A 9361-nucleotide genomic window follows, 5' to 3' on the forward strand; every position below is an offset into this window, starting at 1 on the left:
TTCTGCTAAGCCTGGCGGTTCTTCAAAAAAAAAGGCTTCCTGGGTTTCCTTCAGGTCCGCCCAGGGCCACAAAGTTTTTGCTATGTATGATGAGTCTTTTAAGGATTTCAAGAATTACTTCTTTAAGGTTCGTGCTGTCGAGGGGGCCCGCCCCTTTTTTCTTGACGAAAATGATGAGCCTTCTTTCCCTCTAGAGTGGCAGAGGGATGTGAGAGTGTCTCGTTACACTTGGGAGATGCTTGATGATGTTGAGCGTGCTTTTGTTGTTGTTCTTGAGGATCTATGGGGGAAACCGCCCCATCTTGATACAAAAAGGTTTTTGAATGACCCATCCTTGGTTCGGTCTGTTTTGGGTATTTGTCTGACTTGTTTCTATACTTATTTCCTTTTTCTTCCTCTTTTGTAACTCTTTGTCGTGACTGTTTTTGTGTTTTGTAGAGATGTCAAAGAATAACGACTCTATGAAGGCTTTCAAGAGGGCAAAGAAGGCAACTGCTGCTCTGAACATCTCGGCCAAGGTGGCCGGTGAGGGATCTTCACAGGTCCCCCTGAAGCCCCCTGTGCCGAGTTCCCTTGGGCCGAGGAAAGTAATTCCTACTCCCCAGTTTCATCAGGTCGATCTTCCTCAAACTTCTGCTACTGCTTCTGGTGCCCCACCTTTGAAAAAGCAAAAAACATCTGAACCCTTTAACTTGGATGCTCCGGACTTTGATGCCATTGAATTTGTTGACCAGCAAATTGCCCCCTATGGTGGGCTTTCCATGGACGACGTGTCTCTTTTAAAGCATTTGTATTTTATTACCCAAAATAGTGTGAAGATGGCCCACATGGGTGCGGCTATTTTTCGAACAATTCAGGGGATTCCGGTTCATGCTACCAAATCTTTTATGGAGGAGGCCAAGTCAGAATTTGATCGAATCAAGGGTCTGAAGGAGGAGTTAGAGGTGAAGTTGGCCAAGGTGGAAAAGGAACTGGAGGGTGAGAAGGCCAGCTCTATTGCCCTTGCTGCTTCTCTGAAGCTGGCCGAAGACATGGCTTTGAAACATAAGGATAGCTATGTCTCGGCTTATAGGGAATTGATGCGTCTTCGGGAGGAGTTGGAAACAGCTCGGGTTAATTATGGTGAGCTTCAGGGTCACCTTGTGGGTAGCGTAACTGCTGCCTCCGAGAACCTGATGGAGCAGTTCCGGGTTGTTGCTCCTGATGCTGACTTGACTCTCATCAGCCTGGATAATGTCGTGAGAGATGGTAAGATTGTCCCTGATGACCAGGATGATGAAGAGACTGATCCTCCCCCAGTGCCTTCTCTTAAGGTGTCGACCTCCTCTGTTCCTCCCGTTACATCTGATTCGGATTGCCAGATTCTAAACTGGGATGATGGAACCGTAGATGCCATGCCCCTTCAGACTCGTCCTCCTTCTCCTCATACTGATGCTGCCGGGAAAGCTCCCGATCTTTAGCTGATCTTTTTCTGGATATTTTTGTGTAAATAGCCCGGTTTGTGGGCTTTTGAACTTTGTTTTGTTTGACGCTTCTAGTTGTCTGTCTTGCAACTCTTTTTGAAAAACAAAAGTAGCTTCTAAGGTTGGTTTTGTGGTGACCTCTTGAAGCTTTTATCGTATTATGCATGATATCTGTTGGAATTTTGCTATTCTGGCCTCTTTAGATTGTTTGCGTGCTTTATCGTTTGTAGCTTGGATCCTTTTGAGGCCGTGCCTGTGGGAGGGTCCGACTTGTTTCTCGGTTTCCTCACTCTTGTTCGTATTTTTAGCGCATTATGACCGATTTCTTTATGTTGGTCCTCCCTCAGAAGTTATTTTTGTGATCCCCTTTTCTGGGCCTTTACTCGGTTTCTTTCAGGGATTATGTTGATAATTTTTTAGTGGTAGGAGTCCGACTTGGTTATGTCGGTCTCCTTTAAGTTATTTTTCTTAGTCCTCTTTTTTGGATCTTTGTCAGATCTCTTTCAGGGACTACTTGTATAACTTTTTTAATGGTAGAAGTCCGACTTGGTTATGTCGGTCTCCTTTAAGTTATTTCTGTAATCCTCTTTCTTGGATCTTTGTCAGATCTCTTTCGGAAATTACTTTGATAACTTTTTAATGGTAGGAGTCCGATTTGGTTATGTCGGTCTCCTTTAAGTTATTTTTCGTAGTCCTCTTTCTTGGATCTTTGTCAGATCTCTTTCAGGGACTACTTGTATAACTTTTTAGTGGTAGGAGTCCGACTTGGTTATGTCGGTCTCCTTTAAGTTATTTTTTGTAGTCCTCTTTCTTGGATCTTTGTTAGATCTCTTTCAGGGACTACTTTGATAACTTTTTAATTTTGGGCTGACATTGTTATGTCAGGCCCTTCTAAGTTAAAGTAATCCTCTTTAATAGGGTTGGCCAGACCTCTTTCCAGGGTTTACTTATAACTTGGGTTGACTTGGTCCGACTTCTGGTCGTCGGCCAGTCTTTAAGTTATTATATTAGCTATCCGTAAGACCTCGTCAGGTTCTTTTTTTTTGGATTGCTTTCGATAACTTCTTACATTATTCTGTGTTCATCTTTTCCGATTTTTAGAAAATGGTTGGCGTCTTTAGATCATCCTTTGGGTGAATCGCATTTTCACCTTTATCGGACGATTGTCTTTATCGTGGTCGCGCAGTGAATTTGTTTTTCACTTTCTGCCGACCTATTACTTTATAATCGGACGATGAATACTTCAAATTAATGCGTCTTGGAATCTTGTAGAATATCTAAATAAACTTTATTCAAAGAAAAAATGCAAATATATACATGTGGGAATTCCCTTGTTCCTAGGTCTCGACATGGTGCCTCATTAAAAAACCTTCGGCAGAAAAAGAGCGCATCCATTTAGTGAGATCCTTTACCTTTTCTAACTGTAGTACCTTCTTAGGTTGCAGGCGTGCCATGATCGAGGAAGCTCCCGTCCATCAAGCTCGGACAGTCTGTAGTAGCCCTTCCCCAGTACTTCAATGACTCGGTAAGGTCCTTTCCAGTTTGCTGCCAGCTTTCCTTCTCCGGGTCGAGTTGTTCCAATGTCATTTCTGATTTGGATGAGATCATTCTCTGCGAAACTTCTCGGTACTACCTTTTGATTATATCTGGAGGCCATTCGTCGCTTTAGAGCTTCTTCCCTGATCCGAGCTCTTTCTTGGATTTCGGGTAACAAGTCGAGCTCTTCTCTCTGAAGTTGGGAGTTTGCTTGTTCATTGTAGTGGACTACTCGGGGAGATCCTTCTTCGATTTCTATTGGAATCATTGCCTCCACTCCGTATGCTAGTCAGAATGGTGATTCATTTGTAGTAGAATGGGGTGTTGTTCGATATGCCCATAGGACTTGTGGTAGTTCCTCGGCCCAAGCTCCCTTTGCTTCTTGTAGCCTTCGCTTTAATCCGGCCAATATGACTTTGTTGGCCGCTTCGGCTTGTCCATTGGCTTGGGGATGTTCGACAGAGGTGAACTGGTGTTTTATGTTTAAGTCGGCCACCAGTTTTCTGAAGCCTGCCTTTGTAAATTGGGTACCGTTGTCCGTGGTGATGGAGTATGGTACCCCGAATCTCGTAATAATGTTCCTATATAGGAATTTTTGACTTCTTTGAGCGGTGGCGTTGGCCAGGGGTTCTGCCTCGATCCATTTTGTGAAATAATCTACTCCTACTATGAGGAATTTTACTTGTCTCGATCCCTGTGGGAAGGGTCTGAGTAGGTCGAGTCCCCATTTCACAAATGGCCAGGGTGAGGTCACACTGATGAGCTTTTCTGTAGCCTCCTTTTGTAGAGTTGGCCAATAGAATCCCGCCTGGAGTACCTTTTTGGTGAGAGCTTGCGCTTCAAGATGATTTTCACAAATGCCACTGTGTACTTCCTCCAAGACTTCCTTTGTATTGGAAGTTGGTACGTATTTTAGTAAAGGTGTTGATATCTCTATTTTGTACAGCGTGTTGTTTATGATAGTGTAGTACTGTGCCTCCCTTTTCAGCCTCTTTGCCTCCTTTTCATCTGTAGGGAGTTCTTCTATTTTGAGGTAGTTTATTATGGGGGTCATCCACCCTTGATCCCGACCTATTATGGCTAAGATTCTTTCTTCTTCCGCTATTGACGGGTTATGTAATACCTCTTGGATGAGGCTTCTGTTTTTGCCCCCTGGTTTGGTGCTGGCTAATTTTGAAAGGGTGTCAGCTCGGGCATTTTGCTCACGAGGTATGTGGTGGATCCTATATTCTCCGAGTTGTCCGAGCTATTCTTTGGTTTTATCCAAATATTTTTTCATGGTCGGATCTTTGGCTTGGTAGTTTCCTGTTATTTGTGAGGTGATGACTTGTGAGTCACTGTAGATGTTGAGCTTCCGGGCTCCAACCTCCCTAGCCAGCTTTAGACCAGCTAATAGTGCTTCGTATTCTGCCTGGTTGTTTGAGGCCGGGAATCCGAATTTAAGGGAGAGCTCAAGTTGAGTTCCTTGGTTGCTCTCAATTATCACACCCGCACCGCTTCCTGTTTTATTCGAGGATCCGTCTATGATGAGCGGATAATTTGTACGCTTTTTGGCATTGTTTTTAGTATGTTTTTAGTATATTTAGTTGAGTTTTTAGTATATTTTTATTAGTTTTTAGTTAAAATTCACTTTTCTGGACTTTACTATAAGTTTGTGTGTTTTTCTGTGATTTCAGGTATTTTCTGGCTGAAATTGAAGGACCTGAGCAAAAATCTGATCCAGAGACTGAAAAGGACTGCAGATGTTGTTGAATTCTGACCTCCCTGCACTCGAAGTGGATTTTCTGGAGCTACAAAAACCCAATTGGCGCGCTCTCAACGGCGTTGGAAAGTAGACATACTGGGCTTTCCATCAATATATGATAGTCCATACTTTGCCCAAGATTTGATGGTCCAAACCGGCGTTCAAAGTCACCCTCAGAATTCCCAGCGTTAAACGCCGGAACTGGCACCAAAATGGGAGTTAAACGCCCAAACTGGCATAAAAGCTGGCGTTTAACTCCAAGAAGAGTCTCTACACGAAAATGCTTCAATGCTCAGCCCAAGCACACACCAAGTGGGCCCGGAAGTGGATTTTTATGTCATTTACTTATCTCTGTACACCCTAGGCTACTAGTTCTCTATATATAGGACCTTTTACTATTGTATTTAGAGCTTTTGATCATGTTTTTATGATTGAACCCTCTTTGGGAGGCTGGCCTCACGGCCATGCCTAGACCTTGTTCTTATGTATTTTCAACGGTGGAGTTTCTACACACCATAGATTAAGGTGTGGAGCTCTGTTGTACCTCGAGTATTAATGCAATTACTATTGTTCTTCTATTCAATTCCGCTTGTTCTTATTCTAAGATATTCATTCGCACTCAAGAACTTGATGAATGTGATGATTATGTGACGCTCATCATCATTCTCACTCATGAACAAGTGATTGACAACCACTTCTGTTCTACAAGCAAACAAGGCTCTAATGTTTATCTCTTGGATTCCTGATACACGATGCATGGTTGATCGCCTGACAACCGAGCGCTCGCCTGACAAACGAGCCAGCCATTCCGTGAGATCAGAGTCTTCGTGGTATAGGCAAGAACTGATGGCGGCATTCAAGAGAATCCGGAAGGTCTAACCTTGTCTGTGGTATTCTGAGTAGGATTCAATGATTGAATGACTGTGACGTGCTTCAAACTCCTGAAGGCGGGGCGTTAGTGACAGACGCAAAAGAATCACTGGATTCTATTCCGGCCTGATCGAGAACCGACAGATGGATAGCCGTGCCGTGACAGGGTGCGTTGAACATTTCCACTGAGAGGATGGGAGGTAGCCACTGACAACGGTGAAACCCTTGCATAAGCTTGCCATGGAAAGGAGTAAGAATGATTGGATGAAGACAGTAGGAAAGCAGAGAGACGGAAGGGACAAGCATCTTCATACGCTTATCTGAAGCTCTCACCAATGATATACATAAGTATCTCTATCTTTATCTTTATGTTTTATTCATATATCATCTATACCCATTTGAGTCTGCCTGACTAAGATTTACAAGGTGACCATAGCTTGCTTCATACCAACAATCTCCGTGGGATCGACCCTTACTCGCGTAAGGTTTATTACTTGGACGACCCAGTGCACTTGCTGGTTAGTTGTGCAAAGTTGTGTTTATGCCATGGTATTGAGCACCAAGTTTTTGGGGCCATTACTAGGGATTATTTGAGTTGTGAAAAGTAGTGATCACAATTTCGCACACCAAGTTTTTGGCGCCGTTGCCGGGGATTGTTTCGTGTATGGACAACTGACGGTTCATCTTGTTGCTTAGATTAGGTGTTTTTCAGAATTCTTAAGAATGAGTTCTAGAGTTTCATGATGATCTGTTGAAATCTGGCTGGCTGAGAAGCCATGTCTAATCTTATTAGACCGAGGTTTCAACTAATCATCACAAGAGCTTGTTGATTTTTATCAATCTTGCTATTGGAGCAATGATCTGCTAAGGCTTGGCTGGCCATTGGCCATGTCTAGTGTTTTGGACTGGAGCTTTCTTTGAAAGCTTGGCTGGCTGTGAAGCCATGTCTAATTCCTGGACCGGAGTCTTAGACTAGCATTGCAATGATTCCTGGAATTCAAATTAAGAACTCTGAAACCTTCATTTTCTATTTCCATATAATTTTCGAAAAATCCAAAAAAAAAAAAAATTACAAAATCATAAAAACCAAAAATATTTTATGTTTCTTGTTTGAGTCTAGTGTCTAATTTTAAGTTTGGTGTCTTGCATGCATTGTTTATTTGATCTTGGTTCTATTTTCAAGTCAATAGTACAGGGAACTAAAGATTCAGAACATGCAGCAGAGGAATTACACAGAAAAAGCTGGGCGTTCAAAACGCCCAGTGAAGAAGGACAGACTGGCGTTTAAACGCCAGCCAGGGTGCCTGGTTGGGCGTTTAACGCCCAAAAAGGTAGTGCATTGGGCGTTAAACGCCAGAATGTGCACCATTCTGGGCGTTTAACGCCAGGATGGCACAAGAGGGAGGATTTTGTTTTCAAATCAATTTTTTTCAAGCTTTCAAAGTTTTTCAGAATCAAATCTTTTTCAAATCATATCTTTTCAATCAAACCTTTTTCAAAATCAATTTCTTTCCTTTTTCAAAGATACTTACTATCAATTAATGATTTGATTCAACATTTTAAGTATGTTGCCTTTTCTGTTGAGAAAGGTTTAATGTTTGAATCATATCTTTTCTTGTTAGGCAAGTCATTAATTTTTAAAAATCAAATCTTTTTAAATTATTTTCAAATCATATCTTTTCAATCATATCTTTTTAAAAAGCATAATTTTTTTTATCATATCTTTTTAATCACATCTTTTTCAAAACAGTTTTTAATCATATCTTTTTGATTTCTAATTTCAAAATCTTTTTCAAAAATTACTTGATTTCTTTCCCACTCTTGGTTTTCGAAAATCAATTAAAGTTTTTCAAAATGTTTTCAAAATCTTTCACTTAATTTTCAAAAATTTCTTCCTCTCTTTTCACATCCTTCTATTTATGGAGTACCACTCTTTCTCAATGCACAATTCGAACTCTATCTGATTAAGTTCGAATTCTTCTCCTTCTTCCTTCTATTTTTCTTCTTCTCTGACACCTCAAGGAATCTCTATACTGTGACATAGAGGATTCTATATTTTCTTGTTCTTTTCTCTTTCATATGAGCAGGAGCAAAGACAAAGGCATTCTTGTTGAAGCTGACCCTGGACCTGAAAGGACCTTGAAGTGAAAGCTAAGAGAAGCTAAGGCACAACTCTCTGTAGAGGACCTAACAGAAATCTTCAAAGAAGAAGAAGACATGGCAGCTGAAAACAACAACAATGCAAACAATGCAAGGAAGGTGCTGGGTGACTTTACTGCACCTACTCCCGACTTCTATGGGAGAAGCATCTCTATCCCTGCCATTGGAGCAAACAACTTTGAGCTTAAGCCTCAATTAGTTTCTCTAATGCAACAGAATTGCAAGTTCCATGGACTTCCATTGGAAGATCCTCATCAGTTCTTAGCTGAATTCTTGCAAATCTGTGACACTGTCAAGACTAATGGGGTTGACCCTGAGGTCTACAGACTTATGCTATTCCCTTTTGCTGTAAGAGACAGAGCTAGGACATGGTTGGACTCACAACCTAAAGAAAGCCTGGACTCATGGGAAAAGCTAGTAAATGCCTTCTTGGCAAAGTTCTTTCCACCTCAAAAATTGAGTAAGCTTAGAGTGGAAGTCCAAACCTTCAGACAGAAGGAAGGAGAATCCCTCTATGAAGCTTGGGAAAGATACAAACAATTGATCAGAAAATGTCCTTCTGACATGCTTTCTGAATGGAGCATCATAGGTATTTTCTATGATGGTCTGTCTGAACTATCCAAGATGTCTTTGGATAGCTCTGCTGGAGGATCTCTTCATCTGAAGAAGACGCCTACAGAAGCTCAAGAGCTAATTGAAATGGTTGCAAATAACCAATTCATGTACACTTCTGAAAGGAATCCTGTGAACAATGGGACAAGTCAGAAGAAAGGAGTTCTTGAGATTGATACTCTGAATGCCATTCTGACTCAGAACAAGATATTGACTCAACAAGTCAATTTGATTTCTCAAAGTCTGTCTGGAATGCAAAATGCACCAGGCAGTACTAAGGATGCTTCATCTGAAGAAGAAGCTTATGATCCTGAGAACCCTTCAATGGAAGAGGTGAATTACCTAGGAGAACCCTATGGAAACACCTATAATTCTTCATGGAGAAATCATCCAAATTTCTCATGGAAGAATCAAGAGAGACCTCAACAAGGTTTCAATAACAATAATGGTGGAAGAAACAGGTTTAGCAATGGCAAGCCTTTTTCATCATCTTCTCAGCAACAGACAGAGAGTTCTAAGCAGAACACCTCTGACTTAGTAACCATGGTCTCTGATCTAATCAAAACCACTCAAAGTTTCATGACTGAAACAAGATCCTCCATTAGGAATTTGGAGGCACAAGTGGGACAGCTGAGCAAGAAAGTTACTGAACTCCCTCCTAGTACTCTCCCAAGCAATACAGAAGAAAATCCAAAAGGAGAGTGCAAGGCCATCAACATGGCCGAATTTGGAGAGGAGGGAGAGGAAGTAAACGCCACTGAGGAAGACCTCAATGGGCGTGCAATGACTTCCAATAAGTTCCCTAATGAGGAACCATGGGAATCTGAGGCTCAAAATGAGACCATAGAGATTTCATTGGACTTACTTCTGCCTTTCATGAGCTCTGATGAGTATTCTTCCTCTGAAGAGGATGAGTATGTCACTGAAGAGCAAGTTGCTAAATACCTTGGAGCAATCATGAAGCTAAATGACAAGT

General features: G+C 41.7%; 1 non-coding gene across 1 annotated transcript; it reads right to left on the reverse strand.

Moving 5' to 3' along the window:
* Window positions 1-8235: 8235 nt before the first annotated feature.
* On the reverse strand, window positions 8236-8343 carry LOC130958669 (small nucleolar RNA R71). The gene has a single exon (XR_009077779.1). It is a non-coding gene; the product is annotated as a small nucleolar RNA R71 (small nucleolar RNA).
* Window positions 8344-9361: the final 1018 nt, after the last annotated feature.

Source organism: Arachis stenosperma, chromosome 10, assembly GCF_014773155.1.
Source record: "Arachis stenosperma cultivar V10309 chromosome 10, arast.V10309.gnm1.PFL2, whole genome shotgun sequence".
Taxonomy (NCBI): Eukaryota; Viridiplantae; Streptophyta; class Magnoliopsida; order Fabales; family Fabaceae; genus Arachis; species Arachis stenosperma.